At 32.7% G+C, this 17,815-nt stretch overlaps 1 long non-coding RNA gene across 1 annotated transcript; it reads left to right on the forward strand.

The window, feature by feature from the left end:
• Window positions 1-1,393: 1,393 nt before the first annotated feature.
• On the forward strand, window positions 1,394-3,498 carry LOC110925460. The gene is made up of 2 exons (XR_002584482.1): window positions 1,394-1,478; window positions 3,273-3,498. It is a non-coding gene; the product is annotated as an uncharacterized LOC110925460 (long non-coding RNA).
• Window positions 3,499-17,815: the final 14,317 nt, after the last annotated feature.

Raw genomic sequence — 17,815 nt, forward strand, 5'->3', positions numbered from 1 at the left:
TTTTTTATACATTCTAATTTAAATAAAAACTGTTCTTGTGTCTCTTATCTTGCAAAAGGATCGGAACCGACCTGACCTGGAACCAATATTTCATGTAAATCCAAAACGGGAACTGGCCCATATATTCAAAAGGGTTCGGGTACAAGGTTCTCGTGTGTCGGGTCCAAGGTTCTCGTGTAAGATTAAATATTTATTTATATGTATTTAATCTAGTAGCCATCATTATCATTTATATAATATGGATCAAAATATATTAAAACCTATAATAAATTAGTTGGTAATTGTTGATGGGCCAGATTACCCTAATTAACTAATTGGGTTTCCCCTTGGGTGTATATAAGGAGATTATTAGAGGGGGATTTGTAACGCCCCAAATCCGAATGTTTATAATTATTAAATGTTCTCATATGGTACATCAAGAAATGAATGACTAGGTTATTTAACTAAGTTAAGAAAATGGTAAAAACAATTAAAGGAATAAAAATTGTACCAATTATGTCTTAATGGCTAACACAAGGGACTAAAGTGGGTTAAAAATGAAAGATGAGATAATATATGAAAAATTGCACACATACAAACACACACTTCGTGTGTTCAGGAATGAGCAGGAGACTCCCATGGAGCTAAGAACCCTAACTTCATCATTTTCATCAAATTGAAAGGCTAAATGATGCCTAAATTCATAACCGAGCATGGATTAATGATCACCTTCATAAGGGGATCGTAAGGTATGTCGTAAAAGTTAGATTGGTGATTATACACGAAGTGGGTTATGTTGTAAATCGTGAATTGGTATAAAATTGAGTACGAGGATATGTTAGAATCATCATATAGAACATGGGTTATGCAAGATTTAGGTTAATTTGATGCTTAGAGGTGAAACCCATTAGTTATGGTGAGAATGATGACTTGAATCATTATACATGTCCAATTCTTGTTGAATATTGATGTATTATGTGAGTAATATGGAGTCTTGTTAGAAGAATTGAAAGAAATATGATGATAATATATTTGAATGTTTATGTGTGAATGATAGATGTTGATTAGTAGGAGGATTTGATGAATTAGTATGAAATTAGTAGATTGTGCATGAATTAGTTGTACCTTATGTTTAGAAGGTTGTACACACACCAAGGGTATGATGAAATTAGAGATAAATGAGCCTAGATCACTAGTAAGTGATTAACAATGAAGTTATGAAGTGGGTCTTGTATAATAAGATGATATGCTATTGTTAATGATGTTTGAAATTACATGTATGTGTAAATGTTTAAAGGATTTCGGCTAGGATTTAATAGATTAGTATGTTTGGAGTTTGAGTGATAATTTCTGAAATAAGATCCGTGTGATGAATGATGAAAAAGCTAACTATTTAAGAATGATACATGATAGTTGATGCTTGATAAACGACATGGAAGCTTGGGAAAGAAGCGGGTCAAACGGGACTAATGCGCACGAGAAGCATATTCGGGTGTTAGGTAAGTAAAGCTTACACCCTTTTTGTAAAATATCTATTCAATGTATTGATTACGAACAGGGTAAGTAATTATGTGAATTATAATGTTCCGATAAGCTTTGATATGGGTCGGAACATGTGAGGATGCTAAGAAAATAAGTTTGATGGTAACAAGGGTAAAAAGGGTAAAAAGGGTATTATAGTGGTTTCGGTTACGAGTTAATGGAGGAATAAGTTATACGGATAGGATAATGAATAACTGAAATCCCACAAGAATGAAATGGACATTTAGATTTAACGGGTCAAATGGTGAAGATATCACCATTTGGCGATATTGACTAATGAATTGTTTTGTCAAGTATTATACTTTCACAGGATGAATAGCGAAAGGAATTATGTTGCTATTAACTAGCTATTTAGTGCACAAGGTATTAAAACGGGTCAAAGCTTTGATCCGAGCCAGGTATGTGTGACTAGAGTTGAAGTTAAGTGGTAGGATTGGTTAATTATGCAATGAAGTCCTTTGTTGTAAGGATGGAGCGAAGTTGACAAAAACGCCCTTGATGGGTAAATCGGGCAAACGGTCTTAAAAGTTGATTAGAAACAATCTATTTGATTAAGCGAATGTTTAGAAAAGTAGGAAAGCGAAAAGTGTGATTTTCGTAAGTCAAGAACCTTAAAATGCGCAAATACCTTGAACGGGTCAAAATAAGCCTTTGAACGAAAATGGGTTAAGAGGATGCAAGACATCCAAGAATTTAATCTTTATGATAGATAACATTGAAATTATAAGGTTCTTGGGAAATTTGGGTCAACAAATAGGTTATGTTGGTAAATGCATAAATGGGTCAAAACTTTGTAAAAAGGTAATAAGCCGAGAGCTTTAAATGAATATTTTCCTTAAACCGGATATAGGATTTCAAGTTCATAAGATAGAATGCGAATTTACAAGCATGTAGGAAGAAACGGGAGGTTAAACGGGTAAACGGTTCAAAAGTTATGCGCGTTTTAGTGCGTACGGACGACGAAACGGAACTGCAGAAAACTGCAAATTCTAGAGGGCGTCGCCGACGGGTATGGGGGCGTCGCCGACGGGCTCCAGAAAGTGAATTTTTGGCTGACGGGTTATTTGACTGTCTACGGGGATTTTTGGCTACGGGTAATTGCAAGGGCCGTCGCTGACGACCCTAGGGCCGTCGCCGACGCCCTCCCCAAGTTCAAAAACCTAAAAATTTGTTATTTAAGTTGATTTATGTATCGTAGGCTTCGGTTTGTTATCCGTGGACTACGGTGGGCTTCCCAAACATGATTTCGAGTGTTTCTTTGGCACTTACGAGTTATAACTCCAAGTCTAAGCCCCATGTAATCAATGTAAGAGTATTATAGACGTATGCATTAAGTTGGACATATTACATATAAACGGTATACAAGAACGCGTTTGAAACGCGTAGGCATGAATGCATGACGGTAGGGATGTTTGAATGTATATAGGTATGTAGATGTGTATTAGGAGTATATGAAGGTACGTATGAGTGCATGCATATATGTAGAGATATAGTATGAATGTATGTGTGCTTGAATTGATATGTTAGAGTTTTAACGTTACTAATTATGCGTTTGAGGTTGGTATGTAATGCAGGAATGAGTACATCGGATTCTTATGAAATTTAAGCCGAACCCGGAACAAGAGAATAAGAAAGGATATTTGAATGAATCAAGTCATATTATCAAACGTTATTCAATCTTTAATTATATGAGATTAATGTTATATGATGTTGTCATTGACTAATGGCTAAGTTGTATGTGATGCCCACAGGTACTACACGGACTTTTTATGTTACTAAGGGAGTGAAGCGGACGTATGACAAGTCAAGAGCAAGGATTGTACGGAAACATCAGTCACATAGTTGAAGTATATAAAGCCTAGAAGTTTTAATTAAAGTACGAATGTTGTGAATTCTTTTATAGAATGCTTTGACATTTTGAGAATTTGAACCTTCATGTAAGTAATGTCGATAATAAGGAAAGAAATTTTAAGGCTCTTTTTCCGCTGCTTCATTTTCAAGGTTAAACGTGTTAGGTCCTTACAGGATTAGGGTTAGACTTTTATAACATCACTCTAAAATCGCCTCCTCCTCTCTCTCCATTACTACGAGTTCTTCAACCCTAAAGAACTCGGTACTACCATCAAGAAGATACATCCTAAAGGGGAACCAGACAAATCTGACGAACATGACGTCTACTTCCCTCTCTGGTGTGGTTACTGGCTCATCATGTACACAATCATTATTTGTTTTTCTATTACATCCTTATTGAATTGATCAACATGTGGTATCAGAACTATATGTTGATTATATCAATTCAGTTAAGGAATTCAATGAATGAATTGAATTATAGGAATTAAAACAATTAAAATTGATTTTTGTTTGGTTTTTTGATTGATGATCTATCATTGATTTGAAAATTAAATCAACCAAAATTTATATTTCTTTGATGGCCACTAAATCCTTTTTCTTCATAAAATAATCAGTCTAAACATTGCTAGTTCCCATCACTTATTAATTAACATTGTACATATTAGAATTTGAAACCATAATCAATTCATTGAATTATTACCTGTATTGCACTTCATAAATATTTAAATGAAATCAATATGTATTCGTGTATAACTCTGATGGTTTCTTCACATATCCATATTTTAATATGTACATAAATTTGAAATAAGTGGAATGGATTGTAATTGTTATCGAATGGTTAAGATCAATTTTAAATTAATCATTATGTTAACTTTTAATATATGAATATTTGTTATGATATTACTCAATTTTGTGAGACTAGGATTTGATTATCTTTCCTAAAATTGTGTATCTTCATCTCCAAGTTTCGAATAAACATTATTTTAATTTGTACTCGAATAATTAACTTGGATAGATATACATGAGATATTTCGAAATTATGATCAAAATCTCTTAAAATTAGCTGATTCAAACTTATCACAATAACAACTGTTAACAGTGGACACGAGACCATTAGATTGCGACTGGAGACCATCAGGTCTCGACTCGAGACCACAAGGTCTTGACTCGAAATCATAAGGGTTCTTAGAACTTTACGACTCGAGACCACTGAGGTTTCGACTAAGGGTTTTAAATCTTCACAACTCGAGACCATAAGGTTATAACTCGAGACCATAAGTTTGCGACTCGAGACCATAAGGCTACAACTCGAGACCAATGTTGCGACTCGAGACCACATAACTGACTCGAGATCTCATAACTTAGTCGAGACCTGACTCGAAACCTCATTATTTTAGGCTGTTTAATGTGAACTAAAATTTAGCTATTAAATAATTAGTTTTGTAATTAGATAATTAATCAGAATCAAATAATGTTTTACAAAACCAAAATGGCTTAACTTGGGTGAGCTTCTAATGTATCACTTCTGGCCAAAGCTGATTTGATACATCTATTTATTGCTCAAGTATAATAAAAGCCATGTTGAGTATGCATTACAAACGTGAATGTCTTAATTTCTGGCCAAAGCTGATTTAATTCATTCATGTATAGCATTCTTAACAAGTGCATAACTAAAGTGATTGTCTCATTTCTGGCCAAAGCTGATTTTGTCACGATTACTTTGCACACATGCTTAAATGATTACACTTCTGGCCAAAGCTGATCTGTCTTCGTTTAAGTAGAATTTTAACTAAGTCTATTATTTTGATGTTAGTAATAGACATATCACAACCTCTTCACATAATGATCCTCATATTAATGATCCTTCATTAATCATATGATCATTTCGTCTGCCTTATTTTTAAGTACCCATAACTTTACTCACTGTAATTTTCTTCTATAAATCTATATCTCATCCACTCTAATTCCTAAACCTAAAGTTTTTGCTTTATTTAAACTTTCTATAAGATTAGCTCTTAAATTAAATCTTTGATTATCTCTTAAGACATGATAATCCTACTGCTTTCTTCTGATAAAGATACTACATAAGAAAACTAGAGCATGATGAATAGGATAAATCGAACATGATGTCTCCTATGATAATCAAGATCTCTCTAACATAATTGCTATCACTAAAGTTATTCCAGATTAAGTATTTCCTAAGACTAATCTATTATTGTGGAATAATTACAAGAATTCCTAAGATGCATGCCTTCATTTAAAATTACAAACTATAAAGCTAAGTGGTATATGTGAATACATAATAATGTACAACCCATAAAGTTAAGGGTTTACGCATGGAAATAAGTACATTTTTCCAGTACATTACATACTAAGATTTTCACTTGTACAATTTGATGCCTTATAAATCAACTATAACACTCAAAAGTACCAAAGTATAATGAGTGTGTTGATAAGCAACATATGTACAAAAGAAATAAATGTTTGAAGCTGAAAAATAAGTTGTTACTCACCTTACAACCACTTAAAACTTTAAAAGAGGATTGTTCTAAGATCCATAGTTAAAATACAAGTACAAAATTCCAACTCTAAGGTTTTTTTCAAGGGAGAATCTCACAGCATAATTATGCCATTAGACTAGGCATAAGCAACGAGACTATCCATTATTCAGAAGAACAGTTGGATAAGTTAACTAGATAGTCACTTACTAATGATATTTAAGTCTGGTAATTTTAATATTCCTATTAACACATGATAAGTTGACTCTAGTTCTAAACGTTTCCTTACCAGAACTCAACAAATAATTAACATGAGAGTTAGTGACAAAATTAAATGTTAAGGCTATAAAAACCATAATAAGCAGTCTTCTAACAAAACTTTTCAATACCTTACATATTCTGAAGATTAATCAGAATATAGTATCATAATTAAGCAATGTTATGAAGATTGTGAGGTTTGCATAGTCAACATAAAGTTACACTTACCTTAAACTCTCATCTTATTTGTTTTAAATATCTGGATTGAAACATTACTAAGATAAAACTAGATGATACATTACACTTTCACAACTTTTGTCATCATGCAAACGAGAATTTGACAAAAGGAAAATGAGACTTATAAATTTTCATTCGTTATAACCGAAATTCATGAGAAATCATGACATGGTTAATGAGGATAATTTTTTTATCTACTCTCATTCTAAGTGATTTTAAATCATGACATTATAACCTTAAATATTACTTGGCTTAAGGAATACGTATGGGTCCATCATAAGTTATATTTCATTAACATTCGTGGAACTTATTCCAAATGGAATATTCAGAAATAATTCATTTATCAATTAAAGACTATCTGCTTGTATCTAAATTAGTCTCATATGGCCCATGGTCTTAAAGAAATCTATTCATATATGTGCTTAACATGATTTCTATTAAATATGTCCCTAAGTTTCTTATGACATCTGGACATTAAGGAAATCAAGTAAAGTCTAACATATATATGATAGGTTCCCACGTCACATACCTAATTGAAACTTATCTTGTAGCATTTATAGAGATATCATAGATCAGTGGGAGCATTAAGTGTCTTAATTATAACTTGTAAAAAGTTGCAAGAGCTGGGGGAGTGAAAACTTTATATTACTTCGATTTACACCTCTTGTACAAGACACCGCTCCATCACGACACTATTCCATAAAAACTTTTTTCCTTAAAATCTAATGCTACTCTTTCAAAAGTTTCGTTGTTCCTTAATTGTGGGCACACTTAGATTTCTTACCTAAACTAACATAATCCTCAACAAGAGAAATCACAACGACTAACGTCATTAATTTGTTTTTCTCTATTAGAATTTTTCGGTCGTTAAGTATTGACCCTAAGCATGCTGAGTTCCTAAAGATTTCTAAGATGAGTGGGAGCAGTCAAAGTCCTTATCATGACTTACAAGGAATACAAGAGGCGGGGGGAAGAGTGTCATTAAATCTTACTCCGAATTTAACTCCGATTACACCTATTGTACACCATACTGCACCAACTCTTATAGACTTAGAATCCTGAAAATGATAGCAACTTAACCAAGAGCTAATCCATAAACTGAAACTTCTAATAAACCTAATAATCAACTTAGGAGGTTATCTAGGTTTAAAAGCCTACTAACTTTGATGATTACATAACCTCCCTAACTGAAGTTGAAATGGATTTTGGAAAAGTTTACTAATCCAATCTCTTATAATTAAGCCATTAATATCAATCAATCTTCTAAATAGAATAAAACAGTTTTCTAGTAAAACTGATTTTATGTGTTCGTATAACGTTTAGGATTTGATTGAATTACCTAAGAGTGTTCATAACTAAACCAAATCCTGATATAAACGTTAAGACACAAAGAATCATGATTGATTGTCAAAGGTTATACTTAGGAAGAGATAGATTATCAAAGTTTTCTTTGAGGATCGTCACTGTTCTAATAGCTTATAATAGTTTAAAGCTACATTAGATGAACATTAAAAACAATTTTCCCTAACAATTGGCTGACACATTTACATGTTCATAAAAACAACTTGAAAGTTCCAAACTGAAGGTTAAAGAACAGTTTGTCTATAAGCCAATAAAATCCATGTATGGGCTAATGCAAACATCGTAATGTGATGAAATCTTAAAGTAATTATTTTCATCAACAACCAAGTGGATTAACGTACCTACCTCAAAATGAGTGGGAGCAACTAAAATAAACTTGTCTATATAGATGACATTCTTTTGACAAGTATATGTTACATAAGTCAAAACATTTTTAACACAAACTTTGATATAATAGATTTCAGAGATATCTCTTACATGATGGATATCATAACATAGTGAGATAGATCCAATGGAACATTAGTTCCATTCCATAATTTTAACATTAAATGGGTCCTTACGTATGTAACAAAATACTGCTCTCCTTTAGAGGATAGTAGGATAAATGAGATTATTTCCTTACGCTTCATTAATTGGAAGTCTTATGTAAGTTGAAGTCTATACTCGTTTAGATATTACTCACATTGCAACACACTAGATATGTCTAGATAAACGTGAAGCATCTAATAGAGTAATATAATATCTTTAAAAGAAACGAGAGGCTATAATTTAAAGAAGAAGTGAGAACTCAAACCGGTTGATTACTCTAACATTGTAATATTCAAAGACGATAAAATGTAATTTCGGGTATATCCTTACATCAGCAGACAAAACATATCTCACGGAGGAGTCATAATAAACTGATAATAACAACCTAAGTTATAACGACATAATATAGTCACTAAATGTTGTTGGAAATTTATCAGTGGACTCATAAGTTTATTAACTCATTATAATTAATATATTGAAGACTTATTGTGATAAAGTCAGCTACCATGTCTCCTTGAACAGTAACAGTTCGAGAGGTGCTGCATTAAATTTCGATACACAATTAATTATTCGTTTATGAACGAATTGAGGAAACTAAATATTTGTATCGAATACATTCGTGATGTGCTTAAGGATCCTATAACTGAAGGTCTATTACCCATAAGTCTTATTAAAAGAGCTCATAAAAGAGACGGGTTTTAATTGATGACCATGTACAACTGCATATCGTACTATGAATGACTAACTATTAGTTAATTTTCCTCATCAGGTTAATTTTGTATGTCTCTAACATATGTTCTGCCGGTGTAATGACATATAGACAACTATAAATACAAATCAAACGTTAAAGGGCTTACTTATTTTGATCATAACTGTTAGGTTTTAAATTGAGGCTGTAGTATGATTAATGGAGGTCCTGAGTCGAATAATGATTCAACGGCTGTATTTCTCTGCCACGGTTCTTGGTTTAAAGCTAAAATGAGTAATAACTTCTGATCAGACTTATCTAATGCTCATGATAAATGATTATTCGGCTAAGTGGGAGAATGTAAGATTAAATATTTATTTATATGTATTTAATCTAGTATCCATCATTATCATTTATATAATATGGATCAAAATATATTAAAACCTATAATAAATTAGTTGGTAATTGTTGATGGGCCAGATTACCCTAATTAACTAATTGGGTTTCCCCTTGGGTGTATATAAGGAGATTATTAGAGAGGGATTAGGGTTAGACTTTTATAACATCACTCTAAAATCGCCTCTCCTCTCTCTCCATTACTACGAGTTCTTCAACCCTAAAGAACTCGGTACTACCATCAAGAAGATACATCCTAAAGGGGAACCAGACAAATCTGACGAACATGACGTCTACTTCCCTCTCTGGTGTGGTTACTGGCTCATCAGGTACACAATCATTATTTGTTTTTCCATTACATCCTTATTGAATTGATCAATATCTCGCATATCAGAACCATGAAACGCTCGCCCCTAATTACGTTAGGTCTTAAACGCTAAATTGTTTATATAAATTACAAATTAAGTTGACTAGATATACATTCGACTCTAAAATGTTTTCAAGTCTTCTTTCAATCATCCCAAACAAAGTAATCCATCCAGTGTCAGGACAAATAGTTTTCTCCAAAAACCTTTATCATGTCACATTGCAATCAAGTCCTTATCCTTTTACATTCAAAGGTTTTTTTTTTTCTTTTTACTATGATGTTACCAACAAGTTTTTTAATTTGTTTACTACATGAAAACTACAAGGTAATTATTTTGAAAGATATACTAAAGATTCATCCAAACTATCATATATCTGAATTTTTTTTTACATTCCCAATATACTCCTTCAAAACATTCTATCCAACATCATGTTTGGTTGGTTTTTAATAAAAATAGAATTGGAAAATATTTCACTAAACTTCATCAGTCAAAGGAATTTAACAATCCTTTCTAATTAAGAAGTAATTCTAAACTTTTCATTGAAATTTTTTCAATTACAAAATACAATCATATTCCATTTTTCAGTGCTTCAATTAAAAAAGATTAGGGTAAATTTGTCTTTTTAGTTTTTAACCGTTACAATTCTATTTACCAATTTATGAATCAAACACAATACAAAATTCTATTGGAATTAATTCCAATTCCCTTTATGAATTCCAACTCCTATAAAAATTATGCGAATCAAATGGACATTGTACTAGTTCAATGCTCTCTCTAAATCCATTTACTTTCTTAGGATAACTCATGTGTCCCGTGGCTCAAACTACTTAAATACGTTCATTCTAACAACATTAGAAGTGCAGCCATGATTACTACACATCATAGAAGCGAACTATATATTAGTGATTACAACAAATAAAAAAATGTTATGGTTTGAACTCAATTCTTACACTTCTATCACTTACATGAAGTTGTGGTTTCAAAAGTGTGAAGCATGTATCATGCCAGAATACAAAAGTTCTTGTCCTATTGTAACATGTGTTACACAACTAATAATTATTGTAATACAAACGTATGGTATAAAGTAAACGTAGAAATTGGAAAGGGGGAACAAAATGTGAATTTGTTTCGAAATAAATGGAAAACTAACATCACTTTTTTAATTATAATATTATATCTCAAACATGGGGCACCCTCGGTACACTAGCGTCCTACGTTTACACAGGATTCGGGGAGGGATTGGATTGCTTTGCGATTTAATGTACTACCTACACTATTGTGCAAGATGTTTCCGCAACTTGAATCTTTGACTTCAAAGTCACAGAGTAGCAACCCTATCAGTTGCTCCAAAGCTCACCTTTTATTATATCTCAAACATCAAGTTAAAAAAACTTTACAAAGATTCGAGAATTAACGTTTAATCATTTTATTTGAATCATGTAAATGTGCCTTGTTCAAGTTACCATATAATTTGATGTTAAACTAACAAGGTTCGAGTTGACGTGCTTAGTACTGTTAAATCAACAAGCCGACTCGCTAACCCATTTGTTATAACCCGTCGACATATAATGACCCGTTTAATTCATTTACAACTCGTCAACTAGTTAACTCGTTCAGAAAAATGAGTTACACGAGTCTTGTTCGAGTTACTTAAATTACATTCAAATTGGAAATGATCTTTTAACAATTTCTATTATAAAAAATAGTTCCAAAAAATGTCACGTGTCATCATTACTCGAATCCCTCTCTCACATTTAACTTTTACATTAATTTTAATTTAAATGATAATTTTTTTATTCCTACAATATACGAATACACGTGTTAAGTCTTTATATATTCTCTATCTCTATCTCTATCCCTATCTCTTCTTTATCTCTCTCTCTATATATATATATACATATATATATATATATATAGGGGAGAGTTCAAATGAGAAGAAATTTTTTGTAAGAAGAAAAAAAGAAGAAATTTCAACCAATAAGAATGCTTTATTTTACTTCATTTAATATAAGTATTTAATTTTACTATAAGGGTACATTGGTAAATCTACATAGGTCATTAATTTCTAGTCTTCCTCTTTAATAGCTAACTACATTAAATTTTTTATAACTTATCTTCAAAATATATATTTTTTCAAAAAAATAAATTAAAATAATTTAAAGTGTAGGATTAATCACGAGTTGTGTAGGATAAATTACGAGTTGTGTAAGATAAATCTCAACGTGTAGGATGAATTTCGAAATATGTAAGATAACTTTTGTTGTGTGTAGGCAAAAAAAAAGTTAGTGTGGAGGATACTAGTGTTTATGACTAATTAATTAGTCAAAAATGATAATAAATGAGATAAGTGAAAAACTATTTAATGTTTTACAAAATTACCCTTTGTTCTTTTTCTTCTCAGTTAAATTTTCTTCTCAAATGAACATTCCCCCTATATATATATATATATATATATATATATATATATATATATATATATTACTTTTGTTTTTCCGCTTAAACCGTATACCCATTTAACTTATATTATATGTGGATCTTTATCCTTTTGAAATTTACCCGATCATTTTTAATATTACATTTAATAGATTAATTAATTTGTTTTCATTAACCACACGTTTTCATTGTATACACTTTACCATTTTTGTAATAAAATGAATAATTACACTTTGTGTCCTTTATGTATAACACAAATTATGAAACATGACCTTTAAAAAAACAATTATAGATTATGTCCAGAAGCATTATGTTATGCAACAGTTTATATTCTTTTAAGCAAACTCCGTTAATTATACCAGTTAGGTTAAATTAGTTCAGGGGAAAAACTGGTATTTCCCCTTCCCTTGCATCAGACGCCCCTTTGTATACCACACTCAAACTAAACCTTTTCTCTCTCTCTCTCTCTCTCTCTCTCTCTCTCTCTCACACACACACACACACACCGCTCTCCATGCCACCACCATAACCATCATCTACCACCACCTCCATCATCCCACCCCAACAAACCCTCAATCAATGGGGATCTGGCAACAACAACCACCAGTAACCACACTGCAACTTTCTCCTCCGTTTCGTACCCCGACCACCGACCTCTTCGGCTATCCAATCAACTCACATCCCTTATGGTTCAAGCGTTCCTCATTCCTCATCCCTAATTTGACTTTGAATCCTACATCTCCGATCTACGAACCTTCGTCCCCTTCAAAACCCTAAGATTAGAACTCCAGTCACATCTTTCCTCTCTTAAGCACGAACTCGTAAAACTAATCCATTATGATTAAACTGACTTCGTAAATCTCAACACGATACTCGTTGACGTTGATGCCATTGTTTTGTGTATGCGAGCTTGATAAAATAGTGGCATTTCGTAGTGCTGTTGAATTATCGTTTTTATCGTTACAGGGTGGGCTTGGGTAGAGAGTCGTTGTTGGTCCCCTAGTGATTGTTGTTATTGGATCCCTTGGTTACACGGGTGGTAGGTGGTAGTTAGTAAACAGTTGGGATGGTTATGGGTGGTTTGGGTTTATGTTTGAAGTTGGGTATTAATATAAGATATGTTCATAACTTAGTTTGTAGGTGGGTGTTGAAATCTGGTTTGGGTTTTCATTTGTAGATGGGTGTTCAAGGAGTGATGATGGAAGAGGTAGGATATGTGGTATAGTTCCCGTGCTGATAGTTTCGTGTGGGTGGAGATATACAGTGGAGGTGAAAGGGGTTTTCGGTGGTGGAGTGGAGGTCCTTGAGTCAATGGGTTGTAAAGTGGGTTTTTAAGTTAATGGCATCTGAATGGACCAATTTACCCTTGGTTAAATTAAGGATAACTTATAAAATTAACTCAGTTTGCTTAAAAGGATATAAACTGTTACATAACATAGTGATTTCCTACGTGATCTGTAATTATTATTTTTAAAGGTCACGTTTCAAAATTTGTGCTATATCTAAAGGATACAAAGTGTAATTTACTCTAATAAAATTTTAATTGGCCATTATTTTATATATATTTTTCTAAATTTAAGAGTTGTGATTCTTATTATCCTCTTTTGCCCTTTATAATCATACATATTTAATTTACAAAGAATCAAGTTTTACTAATTAAATCCATGTGTAATATATAAAATTCTAACCTAGTTAGAAATATAGGACTAATGTTTGAGTATGTCACATCAACGCTATCAATCAGTCACGAATGATAGCTCTAATTAATATATTTAGGCAATCGGCAGTGGTAACCTCTCATAACCTCTTGCGATGTGTGGTTATACGACACGTGTTAAATACGTAAAAAAGGGGATTTATATATACCTTTTGTGTGTGTGAGAGAGAGAAACCTTAGTGTAAGTGCCATGATGATTTTCATGAGCTCGCCGGATTCCGCCGTATAACGCCTCTCGGGGCGGTGTTGCGCAGCGCCATAGGGCGCTATGTGCACATTTGACGCGATACCTGTGCGACTACATCATCATTATCATACCCAGTAAATCTCACAAATAGCAAAGTTAAGATAAGGTCTGAGGAGAGTAGATGTAGACACCTCTCCCTATACATAGACTTCAAATATAACTAAAGGATTAATTATACATTAAATATTTCTTTTAATACATGTAAAAGCATGAGACATAAATATTAATTAAATCAATAATATAAAAAATAAAAAGAATTTACGCATATACGAGTATCTTGTGTTATTATCTTTTAGCTTTCTATAATATTTTATAACAGGGACTAAAAATTACAACTTAATTATTATTTTATTTCCTTAAGAAGACATTTATTTTTATTTTATAAAGGTTGCATGTCGAATGCACAATGGAAACATGGGGAAAAAGATAAATAATTGGCCATGTGCCATTTGTTTAAAAAGCATATTGTGAACGGATCATTATGTCCAATGATTTTCATTCCGGAATCGACAAGGAGATGAACGTGGGTTGGCAGAAAGTTGAACATTTGACCTAAAATATTATATTCAAATTGTTTCAATAGTATGTAAATTATTTGCTCATGGCTTTATAGCCTAGTGACATTTTGATAGTGGGATAAGGCTTTGAGACCAATAGGTTCTGGGTTCGATTCTCATAAGGGAGGTTTTCCCATGTTTATTGGGTTTCCTCCTGAATTAGTGTGGCATTATGCCTAGTGGAGATGAATATGATCGGGTGGTTCCTCTGGTGGCACGATGATACTCCAGTGGTCCGTCAGTGATCCAAATTTGCCGTTCAAAAAAAAAAGTATGTAAATTATTTTTCGATATATTATATTACAACGGATAATTAAATAAACTTAAAAGTAATGTTACTATTTATTTTCTTAAATATGGTTTACCAAATAAACTTAAAGGTTACCAGAAGGAATTGATATTTAAAATATTTTATCGTCTCGGGTACTTGTTAGAAAATGAAAAAAATTATGTAACTAATTGTAAAAATGGTACAGATCTAACAAGAACAACTTGAATACACCAAAATTAGTGACAAAACAGATGACAAAACTTTATTTCTTATCCAACCCAAAAAACAACCCAACCAAACCCTAGATCTCAAGAATCTGAGATCTTAGCAATACAAAGTACAAGTTCAACAGATTGAAGAAATCTGTTGAACATAAACTGAAGAATACAAATACAAGATACAAAAGGATATAAAACGAAGAGATTAACACAATCTCTTAGACAAACAAGAATCTCAACACTGAGATCTAAAATCACTATCAGACGATCAACTCTAGAGGATGATCTTCAACACCAGAGGTTGTACACGAACAATACTGAGAGAGAACAAGTGAAACCCTAGAAAATATCTTCACAACTGAACTGTAACCTTCTCTCTCTTCTCTTTTATAATCAGATCAAAACAAAGTTACACTTTACCCCTTGCACTTCCAAAGATGAAAACAATACAGTCCTTCAGTCCGTAACAGCCCATAACAACTCTGTTAACAAGTAACAGCCCAGTAACAAACATAACAGCCCAACAACAGATATAAAGCCCAATATGTTTATAACATGAATTAGAAACGTAATAGTGAAAGTAATAGTGAAACTATACACTTTTAACACCCCTCCATAATTCAGGCAGTAAACATATTGTACAAACCCAATTTTTCACATAAAATATCATGTTGGGCAACACTTAAACCTTTAGTGAAAATGTCTGCTATCTGTTCTTCAGAAGCAATTTTTTGTGGGTCAATAATGCCACTTGCAAGTTTTTCCCTCAAAAAATGCAAGTCCAGTTCAAAATGTTTTGTTCTTTCATGGAACACTGGATTTTGAGAAATAGAGATAGCATACTTGCTATCACAAAACAGTGAAACATGTAAAGTACAACTTATTTTTAACTCAGATAAAACGTTTTTAATCCACATTTCTTCGCAAGTAGCAGAGCACATCGCCCTGTACTCTGCTTCAGCAGTAGATCTTGAAACAAACCCTTGTTTCTTGCTTTTCCAAGACACAAGCGTATTTCCAAGAAATATGCCAAAACCAGTGACAGACTTCCTGGTCAACAAAAACTTGGCCCAATCTGAATCAACAAAACCTGATATATCAAAATTACCTGTTTTCCTGAATATAATACCCTTTCCTGGACTTTGCTTTAAGTATCTTAACAATCTTAGAGCAATGTCCAGATGTGACTGACACGGTTTGTGCATGTATTGACTCAAGAACTGTACAGCATAACTTATGTCAGGACGAGTCAAATATAAGTATATCAACTTACCTGTTAACTTTTGAAAACCACTAACATTTTCTAAAAAACTTTTATCCTTTTCAACCTTGTTTGTAATAACATGAGACTGTTCTATAGGAGTCCCAACCGGTTTGCACCCAAGATATCCAAACTCATTCAAAAGTTCAAGACAATATTTTCGTTGCGACAAACAAACAGATTCATTTGAATACAAAACCTCAATACCAAGAAAGTATTTAAGCACACCTAAGTCTTTCATTAAAAAACTTTCACTCAAACACCTTTTAACTCTAGTAATTTCAGTAGAACTATTACCAGTAATCACTATGTCATCAACATAGACTAACAAGACAACAAGAATATCATCTTTACTCAATACAAACAGAGAATGATCACATAGACTCCGAGTAAAACCCATATCAAGAAGCACAGAAGTTAGCTTCTCATTCCATTTTCTGGGAGCTTGTTTAAGCCCATAAAGTGACTTAACAAGCTTACAGACTTTATTTTTATCATTATCAAAATACCCTAAGGGTAAAGTCATATATACATCTTCAGATAATGACCCATATAGAAAAGCATTGTTTATATCAAGCTGAAACAAAGGCCACCCATTATTTATAGCAAGTTTCAAGACAATTCTTACTGTAACCATTTTAACAACTGGAGAGAATGTTTCTCCAAAATCAATTCCCTCCTTTTGGTTAAACCCCTTTGCTACTAACCTAGCTTTATACCTCTCGACTTCCCCATTGGCTTTATATTTTATTTTGCATACCCACTTACAGCCTATGGGTTTTCTACCTTTAGGCAAATCAACAACAACCCATGTATTATTTTTATTAAGGGCTTCCATTTCTTTATTCATGGCTTCTATCCATCTAGGATCTTTAATAGCCTCATTATATGAGCTAGGCTCAACAGATTTGTTCAGTGAAGAAACTAAGCAAAAATTATCAACAGATAAACTAGCATAGTTTACAACCTTTTCAATTCCATATTTTACTTTTCCTTCAACAACAAACTCATTAAACCTTTGTGGAAAAATAACTTTCCTAGAAGATTTCCTAGTAGACTGTCCCTCAGATGGGTTGGTCTCACCATAAGATCCTACAGTGTCCTCTGCCCCATCAGTGTTACCTGGCAAACTACTACCTAACTGTTCATCCCCATGTTGTGTATTATCAACATTTGGTACAGTGGCAGATGTAGAAGGCAACACTGGTGGCTGATCATCACTGTAGTGATCTTGAGCACCAGCTGTACCCTCTTCATCATTGGGAACTATAGGAACTTCAGGTATTCTTGTTTCAGTAATATCAAAAAAAATTATCTGATTTAACTCAGTGTTAGAATTTATACCTTGACTTTTATTCAAACTAGATTTGAATGGATATACAGTTTCATAAAATTTCACATCTC

This window comes from Helianthus annuus, chromosome 2 (genome assembly GCF_002127325.2).
Source record: "Helianthus annuus cultivar XRQ/B chromosome 2, HanXRQr2.0-SUNRISE, whole genome shotgun sequence".
Lineage (NCBI taxonomy): Eukaryota > Viridiplantae > Streptophyta > Magnoliopsida > Asterales > Asteraceae > Helianthus > Helianthus annuus.